A 14,339-nucleotide genomic window follows, 5' to 3' on the forward strand; every position below is an offset into this window, starting at 1 on the left:
TAAAATGCCCCTGCTTCTTGACTCACAATTGCGTATAAACCAGCAGAGCCCAGTTCCAGTCGCGCATAACGTCAAACGACCCGTCTGAAAAAAAATTGGTGCGACACTAGGACTTCCCAGGAGGTCACCCATCCGAGTACTACTCTCGCCCAAGCACACTTAATTGTAGAGTTCTGATGGGATCCGGTGCATTAGTGCTGGTATGATCGCACCCCTTTAATTCCGCGCTACAAATACATAAACTCCTTCTCCTTTCTTCCCCCTCCTGTCATTTGTTTCCTTGTGCGTGCGCACTGCACCTCCCGTGCTCGTTCTAATATCAAGTAAAATGCTACGGTGCCGTGACTCACATTTGCGAATAAACCTGAGGACCATAATTCAAATCGCGCGTATCGTCGAAAGAATCATCTGCAAAAAAATGGGTGCAACACGAGGACTTCCTGAGAAAATGGGTGAAATATAAGGACTTCGCATGAGGTCACCCATCCTAGTGCTACTCTCGCCCAAGCACCCTTAACTTGTGGAGTTCTGATAGAATCCGTTGCATTGGTGCTGGTATGATTGCTCATGTTTCATTCTGCGCTGCAAATATATACACATTTTCTCCCTCCATCCCCCCTCCCGTCATTTGTTTCCTTGTGCATGCACTCTGCATCTCTCCTTCTCGTTGTAATAACGATTAAAATGCCCCTGCTTCTTGACTCACATTTGCGTATAAACTAGTGGACCCTCGTTCCAGTCGCGCGTAACATCGAACGACCCGTCTAAAAAAAAATTAGTGCGACACAAGGACTTCCCAGGAGGTCATCCATCCGAGTACTACTCTCGCCCAAGCACACTTAAATGCGGAGTTCTGATGGGATCCGGTGCATTAGTGCTGGTATTATTGCACCTGTTTAATTTCGCGCTGCAAATACATAAACTCCTTCTCCTTTCTTCCCCCTCCCGTCATTTGTTTCCTTGTGCGTGCGCACTGCACCTCTCGTTCTCGTTCAAATATCAAGTAAAATGCCACGGTGCCGTGACTCACATTTGCGAATAAATCTGCGGACCATAATTAAAGTCGCGCGTAACGTCGAACGGCACATCTGAAAAAAAGAAAATGGGAGCAACACGAGAACTTCCCAGGAGGTAACCCATCATTGTACTACTTTCGCTAAAGAACACATAACTGCGGAGTTCTGATGGGATCCGGTGCATTTGTGCTGGTGTGACCGCACCTGTTTAATTTTGTGCTGAAAATACATACACTCCTTCTTCCCTCCCCTCCTCCCATCATTTGTTTCCTTGTGTGTTCACACTGCACCTCTCCTTCTCATTCTTATATCGATTAAAATGCCCCTGATTCTTGACTCACATTTGCGTATAAACTAGCGGACCATAGTTCCAGTCACGCGTAACGTCGAACGACCCGTCTGAAAAAAAATTGGTGCGACACGAGGACTTCTCAGGAGGTCACCAATCCGAGTACTACTCTCGCCCAAGCACACTTAACTGCGGAGTTCTGATGGGATCCGGCGCATTAGTGCTGGTATGATCGCACCCCTTTAATTCCGTGTTGCAAATACATAAACTCCTTCTCCTTTCTTTCCCCTCCCGTCATTTGTTTCCTTGTGTGTACGCATTGCACCTCCCGTGCCCGTTCTAATATCAAGTAAAATGCTAAGGTGTCATGACTCACATTTGCGAATAAACCTGAGGACCATAATTCAAGTCGCGCGTATCGTCGAAAGAATTATCTGCAAAAAAATGGGTGCAACACGAGGACTTCCTAAGAAAATGGGTGAAATTTAAAGACTTCGCAGGAGGTCACCCATCCTAGTGCTACTCTCACCCAAACACCCTTAACTTGCGGAGTTCTGATAGAATTCGTTGCATTCGTGCTGGTATGATTGCTCATGTTTCATTCTGCGCTGCAAATACATACACTTTTTCTCCCTCTATCCCCCCTCCCGTCATTTGTTTCCTTGTGCCTGCACTCTGCATCTCTCCTTCTCGTTCTAATATCGATTAAAATGCCTCTGCTTCTTGACTCACATTTGCGTATAAACCAGTGGACCCTAGCTCTAGTCACGTGTAACGTCGAACGACCCGTCTGAAAAAAAAATTAATGCGACATGAGGACTTCCAAGGAGGTCACCCATCCAAGTACTACTCTCGCCCAAGCACACTTAACTGCAGAGTTCTGATGGGATCCGGTGCATTAGTGCTGGTATGATCACACCTGTTTAATTTTGCGCTGCAAATACATAAACTCCTTCTCCTTTCTTCCCCCTCCCGTCATTTGTTTCCTTGTGCGTGCACTCTACATCTCTCTTTATCGTTCTAATATCCAGTAATATGCCCCGGCACCGTGACTCACTTTTGCAAATGAACTAGCTGTTTATAATTCCATTCGCGTGTAACATCGAACAACCCATCTGAAAAAAAATAGGTGCAACACGAGGGCTTCCCAGGTGGTCACCCATCCGAGTACTACTCTCGCCCAAGCACACTTAACTACGGAGTTCTGATGGGATCCGGTGCATTAGTGCTGCTGTGATCGCACCTCTCTAATTTCGCGCTGCAAATACATATACTCCTCCTTTCTTCCCCCTCCCGTCATTTGTTTCCTTGTGTGTTCACACTGCACCTCTCATTCTCGTTCAAATATCGATTAAAATGCCACGGCGCCGTGACTCACATTTGCGAATAAATCTGTGGACCATAATTAAAGTCGCACGTAACGTCGAACGGCACATCTGAAAAAAAGAAAATGGGTGCAACACGAGAACTTCCCAGGAGGTAACCCATCATTTTACTACTTACGCCAAAGCACACTTAACTCCGAAGTTCTGATGGGATCCGGTGCATTTGTGCTGGTGTGACCGCACCTATTTAATTTCGTGCTGAAAATACACACACTCCTTCTTCCCTCCCCCATCCCATCATTTGTTTCCTTGTGCGTTCACACTGCACCTCTCCTTCTCGTTCTAATATCGATTAAAATGCCCCTGATTCTTGACTCACATTTGCGTATAAACCAGCGGACCATAGCTCCAGTCGCGCGTAACGTCGAACGACCCATCTGAAAAAAACTTGTTGCAATACGAGGACTTCCCAAGAGGTCACCCATCCGAGTACTACTCTCGCCCAAGCACGCTTAACTGCAGAGTTCTGATGGGATCCAGCACATTAATACTGGTATGATGCCACTTGTTTAACTTTGCGCTTCAAATACATACACTCATTCTCTTTTCTTCCTCATCCCGCCATTTGTTTCCTTGTGCGTGCGCACTGCACCTCCCGTACTCGTTCTAATATCAAGTAAAATGCCACGGCGCCGTGACTCACATTTGCGAATAAATCTGCGGACCATAAATCAAGTCGCACGTAACGTCGAAAGAATCATCTGCAAAATGATGGGTGCAACACGAGGACCTCCCAAAAAAATGGGTGAAATATAAGGACTTCGCAGGAGGTCACCCATCCGAGTACTTTTCTCGCCCAAGATCCCTTAATTGCGGAGTTCTGATAGAATCCGTTGCATTAGTGCTGGTATGATCCCTCATGTTTCATTCTGCACTACAAATACATACACTCTTTCTCCTTCCATCCCCCCTCCCGTCATTTGTTTCCTTGTGCGTGCATTCTGCATCTCTCTTTCTCGTTCTAATATCAAGTAATATGCCCCGGCAACGTGACTCACCTTTGCAAATGAACCAACGGTTTATAATTCCATTCGCGCGTAACGTCGAAAAACCCATCCGAAAAAAAATTAGTGCAACACGAGGGCTTCCCAAGTGGTCACCCATCCGAGTACTACTCTCGCCCATGCACACTTAACTGCGGAGTTCTGATGGGATCCGGAGCTTTAGTGCTGGTATGATCTCACCTGTTTAATTTTGCGCTGCAAATACATACACTCCTTCTCCTTTCTTCCCCCTCCCGTCATTTGTTTCCTTATGCGATCACACTTTACCTCTCATTCTCGTTCTAATATCGATTAAAATGCCCCTGCTTCTTGACTCACATTTGCGTATAAACCAGCAGACCCTAGTTCCAGAAGCGCGTAACGTCGAATGACCCATCTGAAAAAAAATTGGTGCGACACGAGGACTTCCCAGGAGGTCACCCATCCGAGTACTAATCTCGCCCAAGCACACTTCACTGCGGAGTTCTGATGGGATCCGGTACATTAGTGTTGGTATGATCGCACCTGTTTAATTTTGCGCTGCAAATACATAAACTCATTCCCCTTTCTTCCCCCTCCCGTCATTTGTTTCCTTGTGCGTGCGCACTGCACCTCCCGTTCTCGTTCTAATATCAAGTAAAATGCTACAGCGCCGTGACTCACATTTGCGAATAAACCTGAGAACCATAATTCAAATCGCGCGTAACGTCGAAGGAATCATCTGCAAAAAAATGGGTGCAACACGAGGACTTCACAAGAAAATGGGTGAAATATAAGGGCTTCGCAGGAGGTAACCCATGCTAGTACAACTCTCGCCCAAGCACCCTTACCTACGGAGTTCTGCTAGAATCCGTTGCATTAGTGCTGGTATGATCGCACCTGTTTCATTTCGTGCTGAAAATATATACACTCCTTCTCCTTCCCTCCCCCTCCCATCAATTGTTTCCTTGTGCGTTCACACTGCACCTCTCCTTCTCGTTCTAATATTGATTAAAATGCCCTTGTTTCTTGACTCACAATTGCGTATAAACCAGCGGACCCCAGTTCCAGTCGAGCGTAACGTCGAACGACCAGTCTGAAAAAAAATTGGTGCGACACGAGGACTTCCCAAGAGGTCACCCATCCGAGAACTACTCTCGCCCAAGCATACTTAACTGCGGAGTTCTGATGGGATCCGGTGCATTAGTGATGGTATGATCGCACCCGTTTAATTCCGCGCTGCAAATACATAAACTCCTTATCATTTCTTCCCCCTCTCGTCATTTGTTTCCTTGTGCGTGCGCACTGCACCTCCCGTTCTCGTTCTAATATCAAGTAAAATGCCACGGTGCCATGACTCACATTTGCAAATAAATATGCGGACCATAATTAAAGTCGCGCGTAAGGTCGATCGGCACATCTGAAAAAAAGAAAATGGGTGCAACACGAGAACTTCCCAGGAGGTAACCCATCATTGTAGTACTTTCGCCAAAGCACACTTAACTGCGGAGTTCTGATGGGATCCAGTGCATTTGTGCTGGTGTGAGTGCACCTGTTTAATTTCGTGCTGAAAATACATACACTACTTCTTCCCTCCCCCCCTCCCATCATTTGTTTCCTTGTGCGTTCACACTGCACCTCTCATTCTCGTTCTAATATCAATTAAAATGCCCCTGATTCTTGACTCACATTTGCGTATAAACCAGCAGACCATAGTTCCAGTCGCGCGTAACGTCGAACGACTCATCTGAAAAAAAATTGTTGCGATACGAGGACTTCCCATGAGGTCACCCATCCGAGTACTACTCTCGCCCAAGCACACTTAACTGCAGAGTTCTGATGGGATCCAGTGCATTAGTGCTGGTATGATGCCACTTGTTTAATTTTGCGCTTCAAATACATACACTCCTTTTCTTTTCTTCCTCCTCCTATCATTTGTTTCCTTGTGCGTGCGCACTGCACCTCCCGTTCTCGTTCAAATATCAAGTAAAATGCCACGGCGCCGTGACTCACATTTGTGAATAAACCTGCAGACCATAATTAAAGTCGCGCGTAACGTCGAACGGTACATCTGAAAAAAAGAAAATGGGTGCAACACGAGAACTTCCTAGGAGGTAACCCATCATTGTACTACTTTCGCCAAAGCACACTTAACTGCGGAGTCCTGATGGGATTCGGTGCATTTGTGCTGGTGTGAGTGCACCTGTTTAATTTCGTGCTGAAAATACATACACTCCTTCTTCCCTCCCCCCCTCCCATCATTTCTTTCCTTGTGCGTTCAAACTGCACCTCTCCTTCTCGTTCTAATATCGATTAAAATATCCCTGATTCTTGTGCGTTCACACTGCACTGCAGAGTTCTGATGGGATCCGGTGCATTAGTACTGGTATGATCGCACCTGTTTAATTTTGCGCTGCAAATACATAAACTCATTCCCCTTTCTTCCCCCTCCCGTCATTTGTTTCCTTGTGCGTGCGCACTACAACTCCCGTTCTCGTTCTAATATCAAGTAAAATGCTACAGCGTCGTGATTCACATTTGCGAATAAACCTGAAGACCATAATTCAAGTCGCGCGTAACGTCGAAAGAATCATCTGCAAAAAAATGGGTGTAACACGAGGACTACACAAGAAAATGGGTGACATATAAAGACTTTGCAGGAGGTAACCCATGCTAGTACTACTCTCGCCCAAGCACCCTTACCTACGGAGTTCTGATAGAATCCGATGCATTAGTGCTGGTATGACCGCTGTTTAATTTCATGCTGAAAATACATACACTCCTTCTTCCCTCCCCCCCTCCCATCACTTGTTTCCTTGTGCGTTCACATTGCACCTCTTTTTCTCGTTCTAATATCGATTAAAATACCCCTGATCCTTGACCCACATTTGCATATAAACCAGCGGACCATAGTTCCAGTCGCACGTAATGTCGAACGACCCGTTTGAAAAAAAATTGGTGCAACACAAGGACTTCCCAGGAGGTCACCCATCCGAGTACTACTATCGCCCAAGCACACTTAACTGCAGAGTTCTGATGGGATCCAGGGCAATAGTGCTGGTATGATCGCACCTGTTTAATTTCGCGCTGCAAATACATAAACTCCTTCTCCTTTCTTCCCCCTCCCGTCATTTGTTTCCTTGTGCGTGCCCACTGCACCTCCCGTGCTCGTTCTAATATCAAGTAAAATGCTACGGTGCCGTGACTCACATTTGCAAATAAACTTGAGGACCATAATTCAAGTCGCGCGTAACGTCGAAAGAATCATCTGCAAAAAAATGGGTGTAACACGAGGACTTCACAAGAAAATGGGTGACATATAAAGACTTTGCAGGAGGTAACCCATGCTAGTACTACTCTCGCCCAAGCACCCTTACCTACGGAGTTCTGATAGAATCTGATGCATTTGTGCTGGTATGACCACTGTTTAATTTCATGCTGAAAATACATACACTCCTTCTTCCCTCCCCCCCTCCCATCACTTGTTTCCTTGTGCGTTCACATTGCACCTCTTTTTCTCGTTCTAATATCGATTAAAATACCCCTGATTCTTGACCCACATTTGCGTATAAACCAGCGGACCATAGTTCCAGTCGCGCGTAATGTCGAACGACCCGTTTGAAAAAAAATTGGTGCAACACAAGGACTTCCCAGGAGGTCACCCATCCGAGTACTACTCTCGCCCAAGCACACTTAACTGCAGAGTTCTAATGGGATCCAGGGCAATAGTGCTGGTATGATCGCACCTGTTTAATTTCGCGCTGCAAATACATATACTCCTTCTCCTTTCTTCCCCCTCCCGTCATTTGTTTCCTTGTGCGTGCGCACTGCACCTCCCGTGCTCGTTCTAATATCAAGTAAAATGCTACGGTGCCATGACTCACATTTGCGAATAAACCTGAGGACCATAATTCAAGTCGCGCGTATCGTCGAAAGAATCATCTGCAAAAAAATGGGTGCAACACGAGGACTTCACAAGAAAATGAGTGAAATATAAGGACTTCGCGGGAGGTAACCCATGCTAGTACTACTCTCACCGAAGCACCCTTACCTACGGAGTTCTGATAGAATCCGCTGCATTAGTGCTAGTATGATCGCACTTGTTTCATTTCGTGCTGAAAATACATACACTCCTTCTCCTTCCCTCCCCCTCCCATCAATTGTTTCCTTGTGCGTTCACACTGCACCTCTCATTCTCGTTATAATATCGATTAAAATGCCCCTGCTTCTTGACTCACATTTGCGTATAAACCAGCGGACCCCAGTTTCAGTCGCGCGTAACGTCGAACGACCCGTCTGAAAAAAAATTGGTGCGACACGAGGACTTCCCAAGAGGTCACCCATCCGAGTACTACTCTCGCCCAAGCGCACTAAACTGCGAAGTTCTGATGGGATCCGGTGCATTAGTGCTGGCATGATCGCAACCTTTTAATTCTGCGCTACAAAAACATAAACTCCTTCTCCTTTCTTCCCCCTCCCGTCATTTGTTTCCTTGTGCGTGCGCACTGCACCTCCCGTGCTCGTTCTAATATCAAGTAAAATGCTACGGTGCCGTGACTCACATTTGCGAATAAACCTGAGGACCATAATTCAAGTCGCGCGTATCGTCGAAAGAATCATCTGCAAAAAAATGGGTGCAACACGAGGAGTTCCTAAGAAAATGGTTGAAATATAAGGACTTCGCAGGAGGTCACCCATCCTAGAGCTACTTTCGCCCAAGCACCCTTAACTTGCGGAGTTCTGATAGAATCCGTTGCATTGGTGCTGGTATGATTGCTCATGTTTCATTCTGCGCTGCAAATACATACACTCCTTCTCCTTCCCTCCCCCTCCCATCAATTGTTTCCTTGTGTGTTCACACTGCACCTCTCATTCTCGTTATAATATCGATTAAAATGCCCCTGCTTCTTGACTCACATTTGCGTATAAACCAGCGGACCCCAGTTTCAGTCGCGCGTAACGTCGAACGACCCGTCTGGAAAAAAATTGGTGCGACACGAGGACTTCCCAAGAGGTCACCCATCCGAGTACTACTCTCGCCCAAGCGCACTAAACTGCGAAGTTCTGATGGGATCCGGTGCATTAGTGCTGGCATGATCGCAACCTTTTAATTCTGCGCTGCAAAAACATAAACTCCTTCTCCTTTCTTCCCCCACCCGTCATTTGTTTCCTTGTGCGTGCGCACTGCACCTCCCGTTCTTGTTCTAATATCAAGTAAAATGCTACGGTGCCGTGACTCACATTTGCGAATAAGCCTGAGGACCATAATTCAAGTCGTGCGTATCGTCGAAAGAATCATCTGCAAAAAAATGGGTGCAACACGAGGAGTTCCTAAGAAAATGGTTGAAATATAAGGACTTCGCAGGAGGTCACCCATCCTAGAGCTACTCTCGCCCAAGCACCCTTAACTTGCGGAGTTCTGATAGAATCGGTTGCATTGGTGCTGGTATGATTGCTCATGTTTCATTCTGCGCTGCAAATACATACACATTTTTTCCCTCCATCCCCCCTCCCGTCATTTGTTTCCTTGTGCGTGCACTCTGTATCTCTCATTCTCCTTCTAATATCGATTAAAATGCCCCTGCTTCTTGACTCACATTTGCGTATAAACCAGTGGACCCTAATTCCAGTCGCGCGTAACGTCGAACGACCCGTCTGAAAAAAAAAATTAGTGCAACACAAGGACTTCCCAAGAGGTCACCCATCCGAGTACTACTCTCGCCCAAGCACACTTCCAGTCGCGCGTAACGTCGAACGACCCGTCTGAAAAAAAAAATTAGTGCAACACAAGGACTTCCCAAGAGGTCACCCATCCGAGTACTACTCTCGCCCAAGCACACTTAACTGCGAAGTTCTGATGGGATCCGGTGCATTAGTGCTGGTATGATCGCACCTGTTTAATTTCGCGCTGCAAATACATAAACTCCTTCTCCTTTCTTCCCCCTCCCGTCATTTGTTTCCATGTGCGTGTGCACTGCACCTCTCGTTCTTGTTCAAATATCAAGTAAAATACCACGGCGCCGTGACTCACATTTGCGAATAAATCTGCGGACCATAATTAAAGTCGCGCGTAACGTCGAACGGCACATCTGAAAAAAAGAAAATGGGTGCAACACGAGAACTTCCCAGGAGGTAACCCATCATTGTACTACTTTCGCCAAAGCACACTTAACTGCGGAGTTCTGATGGGATCCGGTGCATTTGTGCTGGTATGATCGCACCTCTTTAATTCCGCGCTGCAAATACATAAAATCCTTCTCCTTTATTCCCCCTCCCGTCATTTATTTCCTTGTGCGTGCGCAGTGCACCTCTCGTTCTCGTTTAAATATCAAATAAAATGCCACGGCGCCGTGACTCACATTTGCGAGTAAATCTGCGGACCATAATTAAGGTCGCGCGTAACGTCGAACGACACATCTAAAAAAAAGAAAATAGGTGCAACACGAGAACTTCCCAGGAGGTAACCCATCATTGTACTACTTTCGCCAAAGCACACTTAACTGCGGAGTTCTGATGGGATCCAGTGCATTTGTGCTGGTATGATCGCACCCGTTTAATTCCGCGCTGCAAATACATAAACTCCTTCTCCTTTCTTCCCCCTCCCATCATTTGTTTCCTTGTGCGGGTGCACTGCACCTCCCGTGCTCGTTCTAATATCAAGTAAAATGCTACGATGCCGTGACTCACATTTACGAATAAACCTGAGGACCATAATTCAAGTCGCGCGTATCGTCGAAAGAATCATCTGCAAAAAAATGGGTGCAGCACGAGGACTTCCTAAGAAAATGGGTGAAATATAAGGACTTCGCAGGAGGTCACCCATCCTAGTGCTTCTCTCGCCCAAGCACCCTTAACCTACGGAGTTCTTATAGAATCCGTTGCATTGGTGCTGGTATGATTGCTCATGTTTCATTCTCCGCTGCAAATACATACACTTTTTCTCCCTCAATCCCCCCTCCCGTCATTTGTTTCCTTGTGCGTGCACTCTACATCTCTCCTTCTCTTTCTAATATCAATTAAAATGCCCCTGCTTCTTGACTCACATTTGCGTATAAACTAGCGAACCCTAGTTCCAGTCGCGCATAACGTCGAACGACCCGTCTGAAAAAAAAAATTAGTGCGACACGAGGACTTTCCAAGAGGTCACCCATCCGAGTACTACTCTCGCCCAAGCACACTTAACTGCAGAGTTATGATGGGATCCGGTGCATTAGTGCTGGTATGATCGCACCTGTTTAATTTCGCGCTGCAAATACATAAACTCCTTCTCCTTTCTTCCCCCTCCCGTCATTTGTTTCCTTGTGCGTGCGCACTGCACCTCCCGTGCTCGTTCTAATATCAAGTAAAATGCTACGGTGCCGTGACTCACATTTGCGAATAAACCTGAGGACCATAATTCAATTTGCGCGTATCGATGAAAGAATCATCTACAAAAAAATGGGTGCAACACGAGGACTTCCTAAGAAAATGGGTGAAATAAAAGGACTTCGCAGGAGGTCACCCATCCTAGTGCTACTCTCGCCCAAGCACCCTTAACTTGCGGAGTTCTGATAGAATCCGTTGCATTAGTGCTGGTATGATTGCTCATGTTTCATTCTGCGCTGCAAATACATACACTTTTTCTCCCTCCATCACCCCTCCCGTCATTTGTTTCCTTGTGCGTGCACTCTACATCTCTCCTTCTCATTCTAATATCGAATAAAATGTCCCGGCTTCTTGACTCACATTTGCGTATAAACCAATGGACCCTAGTTCCAGTCACGCGTAACATCGAACGACCCGTCTAAACAAAAATTTAGTGCGACACGAGGACTTCCCAGGATGTCACCCATCTGAGTACTACTCTCGCCCAAGCACACTTAATTGTGGAGTTCTAATGGGATCCGGAGTATTAGTGCTGGTATGATCGCACCTGTTTAATTTCACGCTGCAAATACATAAACTCCTTCTCATTTCTTCCCCCTCCTGTCATTTGTTTCCTTGTGCGTGCGCACTGCACCTCTCGTTCTCGTTCAAATATCAAGTAAAATGCCACGGTGCCGTGACTCACATTTGCGAATAAATCTGCGGACCATAATTAAAGTTGCGCGTAACGTCGAACGGCACATCTGAAAAAAAAATGGGTGCAAAACGAGAACTTCCCAGGAGGTCACCCATCCGAGTACTACACTCGCCCAAGCACACTTAACTACAGAGTTCTGATGGGATCTAGTGCATTTGTGCTGGTATGATGCCACTTGTTTAATTTTGCGCTTCAAATACAAACACTCCTTCTCTTTTCATCATTCTCCCGTCATTTGTTTCCTTGTGCGTGCGCACTGCACCTCCTGTACTCGTTCTAATATCAAGTAAAATGTCACGGCGTCGTGACTCACATTTGTGAATAAACCTGCGTACCATAAATCAAGTCGCGCGTAACGTCGAAATAATCATCTGCAAAAAGATGGGTGCAACACGAAGACCTCCCAAGAAAATGAGTGAAATATAAGGACTTCGCAGGAGGTAACCCATCCGAGTACTACTCTCGCCCAAGCACACTAAACTGTAGAGTTCTGATGGGATCCGGGGCTTTAGTGCTGGTATGATCGCACCTGTTTAATTTCGCGCTGCAAAAACATACACCGCTTCTCCTTTCTTCCCCCTCCCGTCAATTGTTTCCTTGTGCGTTCACACTGCACCTCTCCTTCTCGTTATAATATCGATTAAAATGCCCCTGCTTCTTGACTCACATCTGCGTATAAACTAGCGGACCCCAGTTCCAGTCGCGCGTAACGTTGAAAGACCCGTCTGAAAAAAAATTGGTGCGACACGAGGACTTCCCAGGAGGTCACCCATCCGAGTACTACTCTCGCCCAAGCGCACTTAACTACGAAGTTCTGATGGGATCCGGTGCATTAGTGCTGGTATGATCGCACCTTTTTAATTCTGCGCTGCAAAAACATAAACTCCTTCTCCTTTCTTCCCCCTCCCATCATTTGTTTCCTTGTGCGTGCGCACTGCACCTCCCGTGCTCGTTCTAATATCAAGTAAAATGCTACGATGCCGTGACTCACATTTGCGAATAAACCTGAGGACCATAATTCAAGTCGCGCGTATCGTCGAAAGAATCATCTGCAAAAAAATGGGTGCAACACGAGGAGTTCCTAAGAAAATGAGTGAAATATAAGGACTTCGCAGGAGGTCACCCATCCTAGTGCTTCTCTCGCCCAAGCACCCTTAACCTGCGGAGTTCTTATAGAATCTGTTGCATTGGTGCTGGTATGATTGCTCATGTTTCATTCTGCGCTGCAAATACATACACTTTTTCTCCCTCCATCCCCCCTCCCGTCATTTGTTTCCTTGTGCGTGCACTCTGCATCTCTTATTCTCGTTCTAATATCAATCAAAATGCCCCTGCTTCTTGACTCACATTTGCGTATAAACCAGCGAACCCTAGTTCCAGTCGCGCATAATGTCGAACGACCCGTCTGAAAAAAAAAATTAGTGCGACACGAGGACTTCCCAAGAAGTCACCCATCCTAGTACTACTCTCGCCCAAGCACACTTAACTGCGAAGTTCTGATGGGATCCGGTGCATTAGTGCTGGTATGATCGCACCTGTTTAATTTCGCGCTGCAAATACATAAACTCCTTCTCCTTTCTTCCCCCTTCCGTCATTTGTTTCCTTGTGAGTGCTCACTGCACCTCCAGTTCTCGTTCTAATATCAAGTAAAATGCTATGGTGCCGTGACTCACATTTGCGAATAAACCTGAGGACCATAATTCAAGTCGCGCGTATCCTCGAGAGAATTATCTGCAAAAAAATGGGTGCAACATGAGGACTTCCTAAGAAAATGGGTGAAATATAAGGACTTCGCTGGAGGTCACCCATCCTAGTGCTACTCTCGCCCAAGCACCCTTAACTTGCGGAGTTCTGATAGAATCCGTTGCATTGGTGCTGGTATGATTGCTCATGTTTCATTCTGCGTTGCAAATACATACACTTTTTCTCCCTCCATCCCCCCTCCCGTCATTTGTTTCTATGTGCGTGCACTCTGAATCTCTCCTTCTCGTTCTAATATCAATTAAAATGCCCCTGCTTCTTGACTCACATTTGCGTATAAACAGGTGGACCCTAGTTCCAGTCGCGCGTAACGTCGAACGACCCGTCTGAAAAAAAAAATTAGTGCGACACGAGGACTTCCCAAGAGGACACCCATCCGAGTACTACTCTCGCCCAAGAACACTTAACTGCAGAGTTCTGATGGGATCCGGTGCATTAGTGCTGGTATGATCGCACCTGTTTAATTTCGCGCTGCAAATACATAAACTCTTTCTCCTTTCTTCCCCCTCCCGTCATTTGTTTCCTTGTGCGTGCGAACTGCACCTCCCGTGCTCGTTCTAATATCAAGTAAAATGCTACGGTGTCGTGACTCACATTTGCGAATAAACTTGAGGACCATAATTAAAGTCGCGCGTATCGTCGAAAGAATCATCTGCAAAAAAATGGGTGCAACATGAGGACTTCACAAGAAAATGGGTGAAATATAAGGACTTCGCAGGAGGTAACCCATGCTAGTACTACTCTCGCCCAAGCACCCTTACCTACGGAGTTCTGAGAGAATTCGTTGCATTGGTGCTGGTATGATCGAACCTGTTTCATTTCGTGCTGAAAATACATACACTCATTCTCCTTCCCTCCCCCTCC

The 14,339-nt window shown here is 46.3% G+C and overlaps 4 non-coding genes and 21 pseudogenes across 4 annotated transcripts; all 25 read right to left on the minus strand.

Moving 5' to 3' along the window:
- Positions 1-95: 95 nt before the first annotated feature.
- On the minus strand, positions 96-214 carry LOC148263871 (5S ribosomal RNA; annotated as a pseudogene).
- Positions 215-775: 561 nt separating this feature from the next.
- On the minus strand, positions 776-894 carry LOC148263872 (5S ribosomal RNA; annotated as a pseudogene).
- Positions 895-1,426: 532 nt separating this feature from the next.
- LOC148263873 (5S ribosomal RNA) lies at positions 1,427-1,545 on the minus strand (annotated as a pseudogene).
- Positions 1,546-2,107: 562 nt separating this feature from the next.
- On the minus strand, positions 2,108-2,226 carry LOC148263874 (5S ribosomal RNA; annotated as a pseudogene).
- A 205-nt stretch (positions 2,227-2,431) lies between these two features.
- LOC148263875 (5S ribosomal RNA) lies at positions 2,432-2,550 on the minus strand. Its single transcript, XR_015820174.1, has one exon. It is a non-coding gene; the product is annotated as a 5S ribosomal RNA (ribosomal RNA).
- Positions 2,551-2,756: 206 nt separating this feature from the next.
- Positions 2,757-2,875, minus strand: LOC148263876 (5S ribosomal RNA; annotated as a pseudogene).
- Positions 2,876-3,078: 203 nt separating this feature from the next.
- Positions 3,079-3,196, minus strand: LOC148263877 (5S ribosomal RNA; annotated as a pseudogene).
- A 561-nt stretch (positions 3,197-3,757) lies between these two features.
- On the minus strand, positions 3,758-3,876 carry LOC148263878 (5S ribosomal RNA; annotated as a pseudogene).
- Positions 3,877-4,081: 205 nt separating this feature from the next.
- On the minus strand, positions 4,082-4,200 carry LOC148263879 (5S ribosomal RNA; annotated as a pseudogene).
- A 559-nt stretch (positions 4,201-4,759) lies between these two features.
- LOC148263880 (5S ribosomal RNA) lies at positions 4,760-4,878 on the minus strand (annotated as a pseudogene).
- Positions 4,879-5,087: 209 nt separating this feature from the next.
- Positions 5,088-5,206, minus strand: LOC148263881 (5S ribosomal RNA; annotated as a pseudogene).
- A 204-nt stretch (positions 5,207-5,410) lies between these two features.
- On the minus strand, positions 5,411-5,528 carry LOC148263882 (5S ribosomal RNA; annotated as a pseudogene).
- A 1,079-nt stretch (positions 5,529-6,607) lies between these two features.
- On the minus strand, positions 6,608-6,726 carry LOC148263883 (5S ribosomal RNA; annotated as a pseudogene).
- A 555-nt stretch (positions 6,727-7,281) lies between these two features.
- LOC148263884 (5S ribosomal RNA) lies at positions 7,282-7,400 on the minus strand (annotated as a pseudogene).
- A 559-nt stretch (positions 7,401-7,959) lies between these two features.
- LOC148263885 (5S ribosomal RNA) lies at positions 7,960-8,078 on the minus strand (annotated as a pseudogene).
- Positions 8,079-8,638: 560 nt separating this feature from the next.
- Positions 8,639-8,757, minus strand: LOC148263886 (5S ribosomal RNA; annotated as a pseudogene).
- Positions 8,758-9,428: 671 nt separating this feature from the next.
- LOC148263887 (5S ribosomal RNA) lies at positions 9,429-9,547 on the minus strand. Its single transcript, XR_015820731.1, has one exon. It is a non-coding gene; the product is annotated as a 5S ribosomal RNA (ribosomal RNA).
- Positions 9,548-9,756: 209 nt separating this feature from the next.
- LOC148263888 (5S ribosomal RNA) lies at positions 9,757-9,875 on the minus strand (annotated as a pseudogene).
- Positions 9,876-10,084: 209 nt separating this feature from the next.
- Positions 10,085-10,203, minus strand: LOC148263889 (5S ribosomal RNA; annotated as a pseudogene).
- A 563-nt stretch (positions 10,204-10,766) lies between these two features.
- Positions 10,767-10,885, minus strand: LOC148263890 (5S ribosomal RNA; annotated as a pseudogene).
- Positions 10,886-11,447: 562 nt separating this feature from the next.
- Positions 11,448-11,566, minus strand: LOC148263891 (5S ribosomal RNA; annotated as a pseudogene).
- A 204-nt stretch (positions 11,567-11,770) lies between these two features.
- Positions 11,771-11,891, minus strand: LOC148263892 (5S ribosomal RNA; annotated as a pseudogene).
- Positions 11,892-12,450: 559 nt separating this feature from the next.
- On the minus strand, positions 12,451-12,569 carry LOC148263893 (5S ribosomal RNA). Its single transcript, XR_015820610.1, has one exon. It is a non-coding gene; the product is annotated as a 5S ribosomal RNA (ribosomal RNA).
- Positions 12,570-13,132: 563 nt separating this feature from the next.
- On the minus strand, positions 13,133-13,251 carry LOC148263894 (5S ribosomal RNA). Its single transcript, XR_015820406.1, has one exon. It is a non-coding gene; the product is annotated as a 5S ribosomal RNA (ribosomal RNA).
- A 563-nt stretch (positions 13,252-13,814) lies between these two features.
- LOC148263895 (5S ribosomal RNA) lies at positions 13,815-13,933 on the minus strand (annotated as a pseudogene).
- Between the last annotated feature and the right edge of the window lie 406 nt (positions 13,934-14,339).

The sequence above is a fragment of the Carica papaya genome, chromosome 5, assembly GCF_054855325.1.
Source record: "Carica papaya isolate Zhongbai chromosome 5, ASM5485532v1, whole genome shotgun sequence".
In the NCBI taxonomy this organism is placed as follows: Eukaryota; Viridiplantae; Streptophyta; class Magnoliopsida; order Brassicales; family Caricaceae; genus Carica; species Carica papaya.